This window comes from Mytilus edulis, unplaced genomic scaffold, assembly GCF_963676685.1.
Source record: "Mytilus edulis unplaced genomic scaffold, xbMytEdul2.2 SCAFFOLD_120, whole genome shotgun sequence".
NCBI classification, from domain to species: Eukaryota; Metazoa; Mollusca; class Bivalvia; order Mytilida; family Mytilidae; genus Mytilus; species Mytilus edulis.
This window is the reverse complement of record NW_027268638.1, coordinates 1-18348: the sequence shown is the minus strand read 5'-3', so window position 1 is coordinate 18348 and position 18348 is coordinate 1. Positions and strand designations below refer to the sequence as shown.

Below are 18348 nucleotides of genomic sequence, written 5' to 3'. Positions count from 1 at the left end.
CAAGTCAAGTTATATACACTTAAGAATTCCACTCCTTCCACATGCATGTGGCTACATATATATATATTTTTTTTAAATTAGGTCGTCTGTGATAATATGGTATCCGCCTTTTGTCGTCATTTGAAATCGCCTCTTTCTTTTTGACCAGGGCTTATATGATTCACTATTTTTCTGAAAGAATTCTGATTAGCAAAAATTCATTATAGCAAAAACAAATAATAAACAATAAATACTAATTATAGCTTGTAAAGTTCCAGTAAAAAATTCGAATATTTGAAACGTCTTTCATCTCGGTCAAGGAAGTCCCGCTTTCGAAGTTTGCCATCTTTGTGTGCTTTCATATCGAAGGCAAAATCTAAATTTTTGGGAAGTCTCTTTATTTCTACGTATATCTGAAAGCAAAAACATATAAAGAAATGATTTTACTACAAAGGTATATCATTTTTACGGCACAATCTAGTTTTTGTGAAATAATACAACACGTTTTCTGATGAAGAATCGCACGAGAGAAATTGACAAGTTGTACATTAATCGTAAATATTTCTTTACTCGTGGTATTTTGTTTAATTCTTATGACATATTCTGAAAGAAAAATTCCTGCTGAAGATTTTCGTGTATGATTTATATATCAAAACGTACAATTTATTTGAAACAAATGATTAAAACTTGTCGAACAAGCACACAGATTTTCTTGTCGATCTGTTTGAATTAGATTGTCATGAAAGTTTAAGGGTGCTCTCGTCGAGGTCCGCGTTAGATAGATAATTACACTATGTCAGTGAGGTTTGGAAAACATTGTAATCTGTCGTTCATTCGCACACATCGTTCAACAACCAAAACCGCAAAATGTCAGACGCACCAGCACCAGTAGTAAAGACCCCAGCTAAGTCACCAAAGAAGAAAGTTGCAGCTAAACCAAAGAAAGTAGCTACTCATCCAAAATACAGCGAGATGGTCGGAAAGGCTATATCTGCTTTGAAAGAGCGTGGAGGCTCCAGCCGTCAAGCCATCCTTAAGTATAGCTTAGCAAACTTCAGCGTTGGTAGCGATGCAAAAACAGTAAACACTCACTTGAAGTTAGCTCTGAAATCAGGAGTGAAGAGCAATAGCTTGAAACAGTCGAAGGGTACCGGCGCTTCTGGAAGCTTTAAGATTGGGGAAGTGGCTAAACCAGCTAAGAAACCAGCAAAGAAAGTAGTTAAACCTAAAGCCGCCAAGCCAAAGAAGGCAAAGACACCTACCAAAAAGACTGCCGCAAAGAAACCTGCAGCAAAGAAACCAGCAGGTGAAAAGAAAGCAGCTAAACCAAAAGCAAAGAAACCAGCTGCAAAGAAACCTGCTGCAAAACCTGCTGCCAAATCTGCAAAGAAAGCCACAAAATCTCCCAAGAAGACAAAGGCTGCAGCTAAACCAAAGAAGGCAAAGACACCAAAGAAGAAGTAAATAAAGGAAGCATCCTGATGCTTTTAAAGCTTAAACAGCCCTTTTAAGGGCTACCAAAATTTTTCAAAAAGAGTCTGAAATTGTTGCATGGTATTAGTCACAAATAAAATATAGCTTGTCCCATATTCTAAATCTCTCTGTCTTCTCTGCAATTTTTTTCTACTATAAAGTCCATGTGTACTTGCCTAGTTTTACTATCTTCCACTCTCTGGATCGTGCAGTAAGTGTTTAGTTTTGCTTCTATCTTAAACCTGAAATTTTTTTTTATACAAATTCTAGATCTGTTCAAAATTGCTACTTCCTAACTTTATATATCAAACATTTTGACACTTCTGTGTCTACGACCATATCACGTTGAAAACACCGGTTCTCGTCCGATCACCGAAGTTAAGCAACGTCGAGCCCGGTTAGTACTTGGATGGGTGACCGCCTGGGAATACCGGGTGTTGTAGACATTTTTTGTACCTATAATTTTGCATTTCTACCAAACAATTAATGTAAAGTTTTGCTTCTGAAAAAATCTGTTTTATATAAATTTCTTTTCAAAAATGCTACTACCTAACCTTATATATCAAAAATTTTAACACTTCTGTGTCTACGACCATATCACGTTGAAAACACCGGTTCTCGTCCGATCACCGAAGTTAAGCAACGTCGAGCCCGGTTAGTACTTGGATGGGTGACCGCCTGGGAATACCGGGTGTTGTAGACATTTTTTTACTTATAATTTTGCATTCCTACCAAACATAATTGTTCTATGATTTTTTTTACTAATTTACTTGGATGTAATATTCAACATATCTAGCTATCAATGAATGAAGAAAACAGAAAATAAATCATTCATAAATTTATTTATTTTTCAATACCCATCTGCATGGTGAAATATTTTTACGTGAAATACATGCAAGTCAAGTTATATACACTTAAGAATTCCACTCCTTCCACATGCATGTGGCTACATATATATATTTTTTTTTTAAATTAGGTCGTCTGTGATAATATGGTATCCGCCTTTTGTCGTCATTTGAAATCGCCTCTTTCTTTTTGACCAGGGCTTATATGATTCACTATTTTTCTGAAAGAATTCTGATTAGCAAAAATTCATTATAGCAAAAACAAATAATAAACAATAAATACTAATTATAGCTTGTAAAGTTCCAGTAAAAAATTCGAATATTTGAAACGTCTTTCATCTCGGTCAAGGAAGTCCCGCTTTCGAAGTTTGCCATCTTTGTGTGCTTTCATATCGAAGGCAAAATCTAAATTTTTGGGAAGTCTCTTTATTTCTACGTATATCTGAAAGCAAAAACATATAAAGAAATGATTTTACTACAAAGGTATATCATTTTTACGGCACAATCTAGTTTTTGTGAAATAATACAACACGTTTTCTGATGAAGAATCGCACGAGAGAAATTGACAAGTTGTACATTAATCGTAAATATTTCTTTACTCGTGGTATTTTGTTTAATTCTTATGACATATTCTGAAAGAAAAATTCCTGCTGAAGATTTTCGTGTATGATTTATATATCAAAACGTACAATTTATTTGAAACAAATGATTAAAACTTGTCGAACAAGCACACAGATTTTCTTGTCGATCTGTTTGAATTAGATTGTCATGAAAGTTTAAGGGTGCTCTCGTCGAGGTCCGCGTTAGATAGATAATTACACTATGTCAGTGAGGTTTGGAAAACATTGTAATCTGTCGTTCATTCGCACACATCGTTCAACAACCAAAACCGCAAAATGTCAGACGCACCAGCACCAGTAGTAAAGACCCCAGCTAAGTCACCAAAGAAGAAAGTTGCAGCTAAACCAAAGAAAGTAGCTACTCATCCAAAATACAGCGAGATGGTCGGAAAGGCTATATCTGCTTTGAAAGAGCGTGGAGGCTCCAGCCGTCAAGCCATCCTTAAGTATATCTTAGCAAACTTCAGCGTTGGTAGCGATGCAAAAACAGTAAACACTCACTTGAAGTTAGCTCTGAAATCAGGAGTGAAGAGCAATAGCTTGAAACAGTCGAAGGGTACCGGCGCTTCTGGAAGCTTTAAGATTGGGGAAGTGGCTAAACCAGCTAAGAAACCAGCAAAGAAAGTAGTTAAACCTAAAGCCGCCAAGCCAAAGAAGGCAAAGACACCTACCAAAAAGACTGCCGCAAAGAAACCTGCAGCAAAGAAACCAGCAGGTGAAAAGAAAGCAGCTAAACCAAAAGCAAAGAAACCAGCTGCAAAGAAACCTGCTGCAAAACCTGCTGCCAAATCTGCAAAGAAAGCCACAAAATCTCCCAAGAAGACAAAGGCTGCAGCTAAACCAAAGAAGGCAAAGACACCAAAGAAGAAGTAAATAAAGGAAGCATCCTGATGCTTTTAAAGCTTAAACAGCCCTTTTAAGGGCTACCAAAATTTTTCAAAAAGAGTCTGAAATTGTTGCATGGTATTAGTCACAAATAAAATATAGCTTGTCCCATATTCTAAATCTCTCTGTCTTCTCTGCAATTTTTTTCTACTATAAAGTCCATGTGTACTTGCCTAGTTTTACTATCTTCCACTCTCTGGATCGTGCAGTAAGTGTTTAGTTTTGCTTCTATCTTAAACCTGAAAATTTTTTTTATACAAATTCTAGATCTGTTCAAAATTGCTACTTCCTAACTTTATATATCAAACATTTTGACACTTCTGTGTCTACGACCATATCACGTTGAAAACACCGGTTCTCGTCCGATCACCGAAGTTAAGCAACGTCGAGCCCGGTTAGTACTTGGATGGGTGACCGCCTGGGAATACCGGGTGTTGTAGACATTTTTTTACTTATAATTTTGCATTCCTACCAAACATAATTGTTCTATGATTTTTTTTACTAATTTACTTGGATGTAATATTCAACATATCTAGCTATCAATGAATGAAGAAAACAGAAAATAAATCATTCATAAATTTATTTATTTTTCAATACCCATCTGCATGGTGAAATATTTTTACGTGAAATACATGCAAGTCAAGTTATATACACTTAAGAATTCCACTCCTTCCACATGCATGTGGCTACATATATATATTTTTTTTTTAAATTAGGTCGTCTGTGATAATATGGTATCCGCCTTTTGTCGTCATTTGAAATCGCCTCTTTCTTTTTGACCAGGGCTTATATGATTCACTATTTTTCTGAAAGAATTCTGATTAGCAAAAATTCATTATAGCAAAAACAAATAATAAACAATAAATACTAATTATAGCTTGTAAAGTTCCAGTAAAAAATTCGAATATTTGAAACGTCTTTCATCTCGGTCAAGGAAGTCCCGCTTTCGAAGTTTGCCATCTTTGTGTGCTTTCATATCGAAGGCAAAATCTAAATTTTTGGGAAGTCTCTTTATTTCTACGTATATCTGAAAGCAAAAACATATAAAGAAATGATTTTACTACAAAGGTATATCATTTTTACGGCACAATCTAGTTTTTGTGAAATAATACAACACGTTTTCTGATGAAGAATCGCACGAGAGAAATTGACAAGTTGTACATTAATCGTAAATATTTCTTTACTCGTGGTATTTTGTTTAATTCTTATGACATATTCTGAAAGAAAAATTCCTGCTGAAGATTTTCGTGTATGATTTATATATCAAAACGTACAATTTATTTGAAACAAATGATTAAAACTTGTCGAACAAGCACACAGATTTTCTTGTCGATCTGTTTGAATTAGATTGTCATGAAAGTTTAAGGGTGCTCTCGTCGAGGTCCGCGTTAGATAGATAATTACACTATGTCAGTGAGGTTTGGAAAACATTGTAATCTGTCGTTCATTCGCACACATCGTTCAACAACCAAAACCGCAAAATGTCAGACGCACCAGCACCAGTAGTAAAGACCCCAGCTAAGTCACCAAAGAAGAAAGTTGCAGCTAAACCAAAGAAAGTAGCTACTCATCCAAAATACAGCGAGATGGTCGGAAAGGCTATATCTGCTTTGAAAGAGCGTGGAGGCTCCAGCCGTCAAGCCATCCTTAAGTATATCTTAGCAAACTTCAGCGTTGGTAGCGATGCAAAAACAGTAAACACTCACTTGAAGTTAGCTCTGAAATCAGGAGTGAAGAGCAATAGCTTGAAACAGTCGAAGGGTACCGGCGCTTCTGGAAGCTTTAAGATTGGGGAAGTGGCTAAACCAGCTAAGAAACCAGCAAAGAAAGTAGTTAAACCTAAAGCCGCCAAGCCAAAGAAGGCAAAGACACCTACCAAAAAGACTGCCGCAAAGAAACCTGCAGCAAAGAAACCAGCAGGTGAAAAGAAAGCAGCTAAACCAAAAGCAAAGAAACCAGCTGCAAAGAAACCTGCTGCAAAACCTGCTGCCAAATCTGCAAAGAAAGCCACAAAATCTCCCAAGAAGACAAAGGCTGCAGCTAAACCAAAGAAGGCAAAGACACCAAAGAAGAAGTAAATAAAGGAAGCATCCTGATGCTTTTAAAGCTTAAACAGCCCTTTTAAGGGCTACCAAAATTTTTCAAAAAGAGTCTGAAATTGTTGCATGGTATTAGTCACAAATAAAATATAGCTTGTCCCATATTCTAAATCTCTCTGTCTTCTCTGCAATTTTTTTCTACTATAAAGTCCATGTGTACTTGCCTAGTTTTACTATCTTCCACTCTCTGGATCGTGCAGTAAGTGTTTAGTTTTGCTTCTATCTTAAACCTGAAATTTTTTTTTATACAAATTCTAGATCTGTTCAAAATTGCTACTTCCTAACTTTATATATCAAACATTTTGACACTTCTGTGTCTACGACCATATCACGTTGAAAACACCGGTTCTCGTCCGATCACCGAAGTTAAGCAACGTCGAGCCCGGTTAGTACTTGGATGGGTGACCGCCTGGGAATACCGGGTGTTGTAGACATTTTTTGTACCTATAATTTTGCATTTCTACCAAACAATTAATGTAAAGTTTTGCTTCTGAAAAAATCTGTTTTATATAAATTTCTTTTCAAAAATGCTACTACCTAACCTTATATATCAAAAATTTTAACACTTCTGTGTCTACGACCATATCACGTTGAAAACACCGGTTCTCGTCCGATCACCGAAGTTAAGCAACGTCGAGCCCGGTTAGTACTTGGATGGGTGACCGCCTGGGAATACCGGGTGTTGTAGACATTTTTTTACTTATAATTTTGCATTCCTACCAAACATAATTGTTCTATGATTTTTTTTACTAATTTACTTGGATGTAATATTCAACATATCTAGCTATCAATGAATGAAGAAAACAGAAAATAAATCATTCATAAATTTATTTATTTTTCAATACCCATCTGCATGGTGAAATATTTTTACGTGAAATACATGCAAGTCAAGTTATATACACTTAAGAATTCCACTCCTTCCACATGCATGTGGCTACATATATATATTTTTTTTTTAAATTAGGTCGTCTGTGATAATATGGTATCCGCCTTTTGTCGTCATTTGAAATCGCCTCTTTCTTTTTGACCAGGGCTTATATGATTCACTATTTTTCTGAAAGAATTCTGATTAGCAAAAATTCATTATAGCAAAAACAAATAATAAACAATAAATACTAATTATAGCTTGTAAAGTTCCAGTAAAAAATTCGAATATTTGAAACGTCTTTCATCTCGGTCAAGGAAGTCCCGCTTTCGAAGTTTGCCATCTTTGTGTGCTTTCATATCGAAGGCAAAATCTAAATTTTTGGGAAGTCTCTTTATTTCTACGTATATCTGAAAGCAAAAACATATAAAGAAATGATTTTACTACAAAGGTATATCATTTTTACGGCACAATCTAGTTTTTGTGAAATAATACAACACGTTTTCTGATGAAGAATCGCACGAGAGAAATTGACAAGTTGTACATTAATCGTAAATATTTCTTTACTCGTGGTATTTTGTTTAATTCTTATGACATATTCTGAAAGAAAAATTCCTGCTGAAGATTTTCGTGTATGATTTATATATCAAAACGTACAATTTATTTGAAACAAATGATTAAAACTTGTCGAACAAGCACACAGATTTTCTTGTCGATCTGTTTGAATTAGATTGTCATGAAAGTTTAAGGGTGCTCTCGTCGAGGTCCGCGTTAGATAGATAATTACACTATGTCAGTGAGGTTTGGAAAACATTGTAATCTGTCGTTCATTCGCACACATCGTTCAACAACCAAAACCGCAAAATGTCAGACGCACCAGCACCAGTAGTAAAGACCCCAGCTAAGTCACCAAAGAAGAAAGTTGCAGCTAAACCAAAGAAAGTAGCTACTCATCCAAAATACAGCGAGATGGTCGGAAAGGCTATATCTGCTTTGAAAGAGCGTGGAGGCTCCAGCCGTCAAGCCATCCTTAAGTATATCTTAGCAAACTTCAGCGTTGGTAGCGATGCAAAAACAGTAAACACTCACTTGAAGTTAGCTCTGAAATCAGGAGTGAAGAGCAATAGCTTGAAACAGTCGAAGGGTACCGGCGCTTCTGGAAGCTTTAAGATTGGGGAAGTGGCTAAACCAGCTAAGAAACCAGCAAAGAAAGTAGTTAAACCTAAAGCCGCCAAGCCAAAGAAGGCAAAGACACCTACCAAAAAGACTGCCGCAAAGAAACCTGCAGCAAAGAAACCAGCAGGTGAAAAGAAAGCAGCTAAACCAAAAGCAAAGAAACCAGCTGCAAAGAAACCTGCTGCAAAACCTGCTGCCAAATCTGCAAAGAAAGCCACAAAATCTCCCAAGAAGACAAAGGCTGCAGCTAAACCAAAGAAGGCAAAGACACCAAAGAAGAAGTAAATAAAGGAAGCATCCTGATGCTTTTAAAGCTTAAACAGCCCTTTTAAGGGCTACCAAAATTTTTCAAAAAGAGTCTGAAATTGTTGCATGGTATTAGTCACAAATAAAATATAGCTTGTCCCATATTCTAAATCTCTCTGTCTTCTCTGCAATTTTTTTCTACTATAAAGTCCATGTGTACTTGCCTAGTTTTACTATCTTCCACTCTCTGGATCGTGCAGTAAGTGTTTAGTTTTGCTTCTATCTTAAACCTGAAATTTTTTTTTATACAAATTCTAGATCTGTTCAAAATTGCTACTTCCTAACTTTATATATCAAACATTTTGACACTTCTGTGTCTACGACCATATCACGTTGAAAACACCGGTTCTCGTCCGATCACCGAAGTTAAGCAACGTCGAGCCCGGTTAGTACTTGGATGGGTGACCGCCTGGGAATACCGGGTGTTGTAGACATTTTTTGTACCTATAATTTTGCATTTCTACCAAACAATTAATGTAAAGTTTTGCTTCTGAAAAAATCTGTTTTATATAAATTTCTTTTCAAAAATGCTACTACCTAACCTTATATATCAAAAATTTTAACACTTCTGTGTCTACGACCATATCACGTTGAAAACACCGGTTCTCGTCCGATCACCGAAGTTAAGCAACGTCGAGCCCGGTTAGTACTTGGATGGGTGACCGCCTGGGAATACCGGGTGTTGTAGACATTTTTTTACTTATAATTTTGCATTCCTACCAAACATAATTGTTCTATGATTTTTTTTACTAATTTACTTGGATGTAATATTCAACATATCTAGCTATCAATGAATGAAGAAAACAGAAAATAAATCATTCATAAATTTATTTATTTTTCAATACCCATCTGCATGGTGAAATATTTTTACGTGAAATACATGCAAGTCAAGTTATATACACTTAAGAATTCCACTCCTTCCACATGCATGTGGCTACATATATATATTTTTTTTTTAAATTAGGTCGTCTGTGATAATATGGTATCCGCCTTTTGTCGTCATTTGAAATCGCCTCTTTCTTTTTGACCAGGGCTTATATGATTCACTATTTTTCTGAAAGAATTCTGATTAGCAAAAATTCATTATAGCAAAAACAAATAATAAACAATAAATACTAATTATAGCTTGTAAAGTTCCAGTAAAAAATTCGAATATTTGAAACGTCTTTCATCTCGGTCAAGGAAGTCCCGCTTTCGAAGTTTGCCATCTTTGTGTGCTTTCATATCGAAGGCAAAATCTAAATTTTTGGGAAGTCTCTTTATTTCTACGTATATCTGAAAGCAAAAACATATAAAGAAATGATTTTACTACAAAGGTATATCATTTTTACGGCACAATCTAGTTTTTGTGAAATAATACAACACGTTTTCTGATGAAGAATCGCACGAGAGAAATTGACAAGTTGTACATTAATCGTAAATATTTCTTTACTCGTGGTATTTTGTTTAATTCTTATGACATATTCTGAAAGAAAAATTCCTGCTGAAGATTTTCGTGTATGATTTATATATCAAAACGTACAATTTATTTGAAACAAATGATTAAAACTTGTCGAACAAGCACACAGATTTTCTTGTCGATCTGTTTGAATTAGATTGTCATGAAAGTTTAAGGGTGCTCTCGTCGAGGTCCGCGTTAGATAGATAATTACACTATGTCAGTGAGGTTTGGAAAACATTGTAATCTGTCGTTCATTCGCACACATCGTTCAACAACCAAAACCGCAAAATGTCAGACGCACCAGCACCAGTAGTAAAGACCCCAGCTAAGTCACCAAAGAAGAAAGTTGCAGCTAAACCAAAGAAAGTAGCTACTCATCCAAAATACAGCGAGATGGTCGGAAAGGCTATATCTGCTTTGAAAGAGCGTGGAGGCTCCAGCCGTCAAGCCATCCTTAAGTATATCTTAGCAAACTTCAGCGTTGGTAGCGATGCAAAAACAGTAAACACTCACTTGAAGTTAGCTCTGAAATCAGGAGTGAAGAGCAATAGCTTGAAACAGTCGAAGGGTACCGGCGCTTCTGGAAGCTTTAAGATTGGGGAAGTGGCTAAACCAGCTAAGAAACCAGCAAAGAAAGTAGTTAAACCTAAAGCCGCCAAGCCAAAGAAGGCAAAGACACCTACCAAAAAGACTGCCGCAAAGAAACCTGCAGCAAAGAAACCAGCAGGTGAAAAGAAAGCAGCTAAACCAAAAGCAAAGAAACCAGCTGCAAAGAAACCTGCTGCAAAACCTGCTGCCAAATCTGCAAAGAAAGCCACAAAATCTCCCAAGAAGACAAAGGCTGCAGCTAAACCAAAGAAGGCAAAGACACCAAAGAAGAAGTAAATAAAGGAAGCATCCTGATGCTTTTAAAGCTTAAACAGCCCTTTTAAGGGCTACCAAAATTTTTCAAAAAGAGTCTGAAATTGTTGCATGGTATTAGTCACAAATAAAATATAGCTTGTCCCATATTCTAAATCTCTCTGTCTTCTCTGCAATTTTTTTCTACTATAAAGTCCATGTGTACTTGCCTAGTTTTACTATCTTCCACTCTCTGGATCGTGCAGTAAGTGTTTAGTTTTGCTTCTATCTTAAACCTGAAATTTTTTTTTATACAAATTCTAGATCTGTTCAAAATTGCTACTTCCTAACTTTATATATCAAACATTTTGACACTTCTGTGTCTACGACCATATCACGTTGAAAACACCGGTTCTCGTCCGATCACCGAAGTTAAGCAACGTCGAGCCCGGTTAGTACTTGGATGGGTGACCGCCTGGGAATACCGGGTGTTGTAGACATTTTTTGTACCTATAATTTTGCATTTCTACCAAACAATTAATGTAAAGTTTTGCTTCTGAAAAAATCTGTTTTATATAAATTTCTTTTCAAAAATGCTACTACCTAACCTTATATATCAAAAATTTTAACACTTCTGTGTCTACGACCATATCACGTTGAAAACACCGGTTCTCGTCCGATCACCGAAGTTAAGCAACGTCGAGCCCGGTTAGTACTTGGATGGGTGACCGCCTGGGAATACCGGGTGTTGTAGACATTTTTTTACTTATAATTTTGCATTCCTACCAAACATAATTGTTCTATGATTTTTTTTACTAATTTACTTGGATGTAATATTCAACATATCTAGCTATCAATGAATGAAGAAAACAGAAAATAAATCATTCATAAATTTATTTATTTTTCAATACCCATCTGCATGGTGAAATATTTTTACGTGAAATACATGCAAGTCAAGTTATATACACTTAAGAATTCCACTCCTTCCACATGCATGTGGCTACATATATATATTTTTTTTTTAAATTAGGTCGTCTGTGATAATATGGTATCCGCCTTTTGTCGTCATTTGAAATCGCCTCTTTCTTTTTGACCAGGGCTTATATGATTCACTATTTTTCTGAAAGAATTCTGATTAGCAAAAATTCATTATAGCAAAAACAAATAATAAACAATAAATACTAATTATAGCTTGTAAAGTTCCAGTAAAAAATTCGAATATTTGAAACGTCTTTCATCTCGGTCAAGGAAGTCCCGCTTTCGAAGTTTGCCATCTTTGTGTGCTTTCATATCGAAGGCAAAATCTAAATTTTTGGGAAGTCTCTTTATTTCTACGTATATCTGAAAGCAAAAACATATAAAGAAATGATTTTACTACAAAGGTATATCATTTTTACGGCACAATCTAGTTTTTGTGAAATAATACAACACGTTTTCTGATGAAGAATCGCACGAGAGAAATTGACAAGTTGTACATTAATCGTAAATATTTCTTTACTCGTGGTATTTTGTTTAATTCTTATGACATATTCTGAAAGAAAAATTCCTGCTGAAGATTTTCGTGTATGATTTATATATCAAAACGTACAATTTATTTGAAACAAATGATTAAAACTTGTCGAACAAGCACACAGATTTTCTTGTCGATCTGTTTGAATTAGATTGTCATGAAAGTTTAAGGGTGCTCTCGTCGAGGTCCGCGTTAGATAGATAATTACACTATGTCAGTGAGGTTTGGAAAACATTGTAATCTGTCGTTCATTCGCACACATCGTTCAACAACCAAAACCGCAAAATGTCAGACGCACCAGCACCAGTAGTAAAGACCCCAGCTAAGTCACCAAAGAAGAAAGTTGCAGCTAAACCAAAGAAAGTAGCTACTCATCCAAAATACAGCGAGATGGTCGGAAAGGCTATATCTGCTTTGAAAGAGCGTGGAGGCTCCAGCCGTCAAGCCATCCTTAAGTATATCTTAGCAAACTTCAGCGTTGGTAGCGATGCAAAAACAGTAAACACTCACTTGAAGTTAGCTCTGAAATCAGGAGTGAAGAGCAATAGCTTGAAACAGTCGAAGGGTACCGGCGCTTCTGGAAGCTTTAAGATTGGGGAAGTGGCTAAACCAGCTAAGAAACCAGCAAAGAAAGTAGTTAAACCTAAAGCCGCCAAGCCAAAGAAGGCAAAGACACCTACCAAAAAGACTGCCGCAAAGAAACCTGCAGCAAAGAAACCAGCAGGTGAAAAGAAAGCAGCTAAACCAAAAGCAAAGAAACCAGCTGCAAAGAAACCTGCTGCAAAACCTGCTGCCAAATCTGCAAAGAAAGCCACAAAATCTCCCAAGAAGACAAAGGCTGCAGCTAAACCAAAGAAGGCAAAGACACCAAAGAAGAAGTAAATAAAGGAAGCATCCTGATGCTTTTAAAGCTTAAACAGCCCTTTTAAGGGCTACCAAAATTTTTCAAAAAGAGTCTGAAATTGTTGCATGGTATTAGTCACAAATAAAATATAGCTTGTCCCATATTCTAAATCTCTCTGTCTTCTCTGCAATTTTTTTCTACTATAAAGTCCATGTGTACTTGCCTAGTTTTACTATCTTCCACTCTCTGGATCGTGCAGTAAGTGTTTAGTTTTGCTTCTATCTTAAACCTGAAATTTTTTTTTATACAAATTCTAGATCTGTTCAAAATTGCTACTTCCTAACTTTATATATCAAACATTTTGACACTTCTGTGTCTACGACCATATCACGTTGAAAACACCGGTTCTCGTCCGATCACCGAAGTTAAGCAACGTCGAGCCCGGTTAGTACTTGGATGGGTGACCGCCTGGGAATACCGGGTGTTGTAGACATTTTTTGTACCTATAATTTTGCATTTCTACCAAACAATTAATGTAAAGTTTTGCTTCTGAAAAAATCTGTTTTATATAAATTTCTTTTCAAAAATGCTACTACCTAACCTTATATATCAAAAATTTTAACACTTCTGTGTCTACGACCATATCACGTTGAAAACACCGGTTCTCGTCCGATCACCGAAGTTAAGCAACGTCGAGCCCGGTTAGTACTTGGATGGGTGACCGCCTGGGAATACCGGGTGTTGTAGACATTTTTTTACTTATAATTTTGCATTCCTACCAAACATAATTGTTCTATGATTTTTTTTACTAATTTACTTGGATGTAATATTCAACATATCTAGCTATCAATGAATGAAGAAAACAGAAAATAAATCATTCATAAATTTATTTATTTTTCAATACCCATCTGCATGGTGAAATATTTTTACGTGAAATACATGCAAGTCAAGTTATATACACTTAAGAATTCCACTCCTTCCACATGCATGTGGCTACATATATATATTTTTTTTTTAAATTAGGTCGTCTGTGATAATATGGTATCCGCCTTTTGTCGTCATTTGAAATCGCCTCTTTCTTTTTGACCAGGGCTTATATGATTCACTATTTTTCTGAAAGAATTCTGATTAGCAAAAATTCATTATAGCAAAAACAAATAATAAACAATAAATACTAATTATAGCTTGTAAAGTTCCAGTAAAAAATTCGAATATTTGAAACGTCTTTCATCTCGGTCAAGGAAGTCCCGCTTTCGAAGTTTGCCATCTTTGTGTGCTTTCATATCGAAGGCAAAATCTAAATTTTTGGGAAGTCTCTTTATTTCTACGTATATCTGAAAGCAAAAACATATAAAGAAATGATTTTACTACAAAGGTATATCATTTTTACGGCACAATCTAGTTTTTGTGAAATAATACAACACGTTTTCTGATGAAGAATCGCACGAGAGAAATTGACAAGTTGTACATTAATCGTAAATATTTCTTTACTCGTGGTATTTTGTTTAATTCTTATGACATATTCTGAAAGAAAAATTCCTGCTGAAGATTTTCGTGTATGATTTATATATCAAAACGTACAATTTATTTGAAACAAATGATTAAAACTTGTCGAACAAGCACACAGATTTTCTTGTCGATCTGTTTGAATTAGATTGTCATGAAAGTTTAAGGGTGCTCTCGTCGAGGTCCGCGTTAGATAGATAATTACACTATGTCAGTGAGGTTTGGAAAACATTGTAATCTGTCGTTCATTCGCACACATCGTTCAACAACCAAAACCGCAAAATGTCAGACGCACCAGCACCAGTAGTAAAGACCCCAGCTAAGTCACCAAAGAAGAAAGTTGCAGCTAAACCAAAGAAAGTAGCTACTCATCCAAAATACAGCGAGATGGTCGGAAAGGCTATATCTGCTTTGAAAGAGCGTGGAGGCTCCAGCCGTCAAGCCATCCTTAAGTATATCTTAGCAAACTTCAGCGTTGGTAGCGATGCAAAAACAGTAAACACTCACTTGAAGTTAGCTCTGAAATCAGGAGTGAAGAGCAATAGCTTGAAACAGTCGAAGGGTACCGGCGCTTCTGGAAGCTTTAAGATTGGGGAAGTGGCTAAACCAGCTAAGAAACCAGCAAAGAAAGTAGTTAAACCTAAAGCCGCCAAGCCAAAGAAGGCAAAGACACCTACCAAAAAGACTGCCGCAAAGAAACCTGCAGCAAAGAAACCAGCAGGTGAAAAGAAAGCAGCTAAACCAAAAGCAAAGAAACCAGCTGCAAAGAAACCTGCTGCCAAATCTGCAAAGAAAGCCACAAAATCTCCCAAGAAGACAAAGGCTGCAGCTAAACCAAAGAAGGCAAAGACACCAAAGAAGAAGTAAATAAAGGAAGCATCCTGATGCTTTTAAAGCTTAAACAGCCCTTTTAAGGGCTACCAAAATTTTTCAAAAAGAGTCTGAAATTGTTGCATGGTATTAGTCACAAATAAAATATAGCTTGTCCCATATTCTAAATCTCTCTGTCTTCTCTGCAATTTTTTTCTACTATAAAGTCCATGTGTACTTGCCTAGTTTTACTATCTTCCACTCTCTGGATCGTGCAGTAAGTGTTTAGTTTTGCTTCTATCTTAAACCTGAAATTTTTTTTTATACAAATTCTAGAATCTGTTCAAAATTGCTACTTCCTAACTTTATATATCAAACATTTTGACACTTCTGTGTCTACGACCATATCACGTTGAAAACACCGGTTCTCGTCCGATCACCGAAGTTAAGCAACGTCGAGCCCGGTTAGTACTTGGATGGGTGACCGCCTGGGAATACCGGGTGTTGTAGACATTTTTTGTACCTATAATTTTGCATTTCTACCAAACAATTAATGTAAAGTTTTGCTTCTGAAAAAATCTGTTTTATATAAATTTCTTTTCAAAAATGCTACTACCTAACCTTATATATCAAAAATTTTAACACTTCTGTGTCTACGACCATATCACGTTGAAAACACCGGTTCTCGTCCGATCACCGAAGTTAAGCAACGTCGAGCCCGGTTAGTACTTGGATGGGTGACCGCCTGGGAATACCGGGTGTTGTAGACATTTTTTTACTTATAATTTTGCATTCCTACCAAACATAATTGTTCTATGATTTTTTTTACTAATTTACTTGGATGTAATATTCAACATATCTAGCTATCAATGAATGAAGAAAACAGAAAATAAATCATTCATAAATTTATTTATTTTTCAATACCCATCTGCATGGTGAAATATTTTTACGTGAAATACATGCAAGTCAAGTTATATACACTTAAGAATTCCACTCCTTCCACATGCATGTGGCTACATATATATATATTTTTTTTAAATTAGGTCGTCTGTGATAATATGGTATCCGCCTTTTGTCGTCATTTGAAATCGCCTCTTTCTTTTTGACCAGGGCTTATATGATTCACTATTTTTCTGAAAGAATTCTGATTAGCAAAAATTCATTATAGCAAAAACAAATAATAAACAATAAATACTAATTATAGCTTGTAAAGTTCCAGTAAAAAATTCGAATATTTGAAACGTCTTTCATCTCGGTCAAGGAAGTCCCGCTTTCGAAGTTTGCCATCTTTGTGTGCTTTCATATCGAAGGCAAAATCTAAATTTTTGGGAAGTCTCTTTATTTCTACGTATATCTGAAAGCAAAAACATATAAAGAAATGATTTTACTACAAAGGTATATCATTTTTACGGCACAATCTAGTTTTTGTGAAATAATACAACACGTTTTCTGATGAAGAATCGCACGAGAGAAATTGACAAGTTGTACATTAATCGTAAATATTTCTTTACTCGTGGTATTTTGTTTAATTCTTATGACATATTCTGAAAGAAAAATTCCTGCTGAAGATTTTCGTGTATGATTTATATATCAAAAACGTACAATTTATTTGAAACAAATGATTAAAACTTGTCGAACAAGCACACAGATTTTCTTGTCGATCTGTTTGAATTAGATTGTCATGAAAGTTTAAGGGTGCTCTCGTCGAGGTCCGCGTTAGATAGATAATTACACTATGTCAGTGAGGTTTGGAAAACATTGTAATCTGTCGTTCATTCGCACACATCGTTCAACAACCAAAACCGCAAAATGTCAGACGCACCAGCACCAGTAGTAAAGACCCAGCTAAGTCACCAAAGAAGAAAGTTGCAGCTAAACCAAAGAAAGTAGCTACTCATCCAAAATACAGCGAGATGGTCGGAAAGGCTATATCTGCTTTGAAAGAGCGTGGAGGCTCCAGCCGTCAAGCCATCCTTAAGTATATCTTAGCAAACTTCAGCGTTGGTAGCGATGCAAAAACAGTAAACACTCACTTGAAGTTAGCTCTGAAATCAGGAGTGAAGAGCAATAGCTTGAAACAGTCGAAGGGTACCGCGCTTCTGGAAGCTTTAAGATTGGGGAAGTGGCTAAACCAGCTAAGAAACCAGCAAAGAAAGTAGTTAAACCTAAAGCCGCCAAGCCAAAGAAGGCAAAGACACCTACCAAAAAGACTGCCGCAAAGAAACCTGCAGCAAAGAAACCAGCAGGTGAAAAGAAAGCAGCTAAACCAAAAGCAAAGAAACCAGCTGCAAAGAAACCTGCTGCAAAACCTGCTGCCAAATCTGCAAAGAAAGCCACAAAATCTCCCAAGAAGACAAAGGCTGCAGCTAAACCAAAGAAGGCAAAGACACCAAAGAAGAAGTAAATAAAGGAAGCATCCTGATGCTTTTAAAGCTTAAACAGCCCTTTTAAGGGCTACCAAAATTTTCAAAAAGAGTCTGAAATTGTTGCATGGTATTAGTCACAAATAAAATATAGCTTGTCCCATATTCTAAATCTCTCTGTCTTCTCTGCAATTTTTTTCTACTATAAAGTCCATGTGTACTTGCCTAGTTTTACTATCTTCCACTCTCTGGATCGTGCAGTAAGTGTTTAGTTTTGCTTCTATCTTAAACCTGAAATTTTTTTTTATACAAATTCTAGATCTGTTCAAAATTGCTACTTCCTAACTTTATATATCAAACATTTTGACACTTCTGTGTCTACGGACCATATCACGTTGAAAACACCGGTTCTCGTCCGATCACCGAAGTTAAGCAACGTCGAGCCCGGTTAGTACTTGGATGGGTGACCGCCTGGGAATACCGGGTGTTGTAGACATTTTTTGTACCTATAATTTTGCATTTCTACCAAACAATTAATGTAAAGTTTTGCTTCTGAAAAAATCTGTTTTATATAAATTTCTTTTCAAAAATGCTACTACCTAACCTTATATATCAAAAATTTTAACACTTCTGTGTCTACGACCATATCACGTTGAAAACACCGGTTCTCGTCCGATCACCGAAGTTAAGCAACGTCGAGCCGGTTAGTACTTGGATGGGTGACCGCCTGGGAATACCGGGTGTTGTAGACATTTTTTTACTTATAATTTTGCATTCCTACCAAAC

General features: G+C 36.1%; 15 non-coding genes across 15 annotated transcripts; all 15 read left to right on the top strand.

The window, feature by feature from the left end:
- The first annotated feature begins 1779 nt into the window (after positions 1–1779).
- On the top strand, positions 1780–1898 carry LOC139508114 (5S ribosomal RNA). Its single transcript, XR_011661064.1, has one exon. It is a non-coding gene; the product is annotated as a 5S ribosomal RNA (ribosomal RNA).
- A 138-nt stretch (positions 1899–2036) lies between these two features.
- LOC139508113 (5S ribosomal RNA) lies at positions 2037–2155 on the top strand. Its single transcript, XR_011661062.1, has one exon. It is a non-coding gene; the product is annotated as a 5S ribosomal RNA (ribosomal RNA).
- A 1971-nt stretch (positions 2156–4126) lies between these two features.
- On the top strand, positions 4127–4245 carry LOC139508112 (5S ribosomal RNA). Its single transcript, XR_011661061.1, has one exon. It is a non-coding gene; the product is annotated as a 5S ribosomal RNA (ribosomal RNA).
- A 1971-nt stretch (positions 4246–6216) lies between these two features.
- Positions 6217–6335, top strand: LOC139508111 (5S ribosomal RNA). The gene has a single exon (XR_011661060.1). It is a non-coding gene; the product is annotated as a 5S ribosomal RNA (ribosomal RNA).
- Positions 6336–6473: 138 nt separating this feature from the next.
- On the top strand, positions 6474–6592 carry LOC139508110 (5S ribosomal RNA). Its single transcript, XR_011661059.1, has one exon. It is a non-coding gene; the product is annotated as a 5S ribosomal RNA (ribosomal RNA).
- Positions 6593–8563: 1971 nt separating this feature from the next.
- On the top strand, positions 8564–8682 carry LOC139508109 (5S ribosomal RNA). The gene has a single exon (XR_011661058.1). It is a non-coding gene; the product is annotated as a 5S ribosomal RNA (ribosomal RNA).
- Positions 8683–8820: 138 nt separating this feature from the next.
- LOC139508099 (5S ribosomal RNA) lies at positions 8821–8939 on the top strand. The gene has a single exon (XR_011661048.1). It is a non-coding gene; the product is annotated as a 5S ribosomal RNA (ribosomal RNA).
- A 1971-nt stretch (positions 8940–10910) lies between these two features.
- LOC139508087 (5S ribosomal RNA) lies at positions 10911–11029 on the top strand. Its single transcript, XR_011661036.1, has one exon. It is a non-coding gene; the product is annotated as a 5S ribosomal RNA (ribosomal RNA).
- A 138-nt stretch (positions 11030–11167) lies between these two features.
- LOC139508154 (5S ribosomal RNA) lies at positions 11168–11286 on the top strand. The gene has a single exon (XR_011661103.1). It is a non-coding gene; the product is annotated as a 5S ribosomal RNA (ribosomal RNA).
- Positions 11287–13257: 1971 nt separating this feature from the next.
- Positions 13258–13376, top strand: LOC139508142 (5S ribosomal RNA). Its single transcript, XR_011661091.1, has one exon. It is a non-coding gene; the product is annotated as a 5S ribosomal RNA (ribosomal RNA).
- Positions 13377–13514: 138 nt separating this feature from the next.
- LOC139508129 (5S ribosomal RNA) lies at positions 13515–13633 on the top strand. Its single transcript, XR_011661079.1, has one exon. It is a non-coding gene; the product is annotated as a 5S ribosomal RNA (ribosomal RNA).
- A 1960-nt stretch (positions 13634–15593) lies between these two features.
- Positions 15594–15712, top strand: LOC139508117 (5S ribosomal RNA). Its single transcript, XR_011661067.1, has one exon. It is a non-coding gene; the product is annotated as a 5S ribosomal RNA (ribosomal RNA).
- Positions 15713–15850: 138 nt separating this feature from the next.
- On the top strand, positions 15851–15969 carry LOC139508080 (5S ribosomal RNA). The gene has a single exon (XR_011661029.1). It is a non-coding gene; the product is annotated as a 5S ribosomal RNA (ribosomal RNA).
- A 1969-nt stretch (positions 15970–17938) lies between these two features.
- LOC139508106 (5S ribosomal RNA) lies at positions 17939–18058 on the top strand. The gene has a single exon (XR_011661056.1). It is a non-coding gene; the product is annotated as a 5S ribosomal RNA (ribosomal RNA).
- Positions 18059–18196: 138 nt separating this feature from the next.
- Positions 18197–18314, top strand: LOC139508105 (5S ribosomal RNA). Its single transcript, XR_011661055.1, has one exon. It is a non-coding gene; the product is annotated as a 5S ribosomal RNA (ribosomal RNA).
- Positions 18315–18348: the final 34 nt, after the last annotated feature.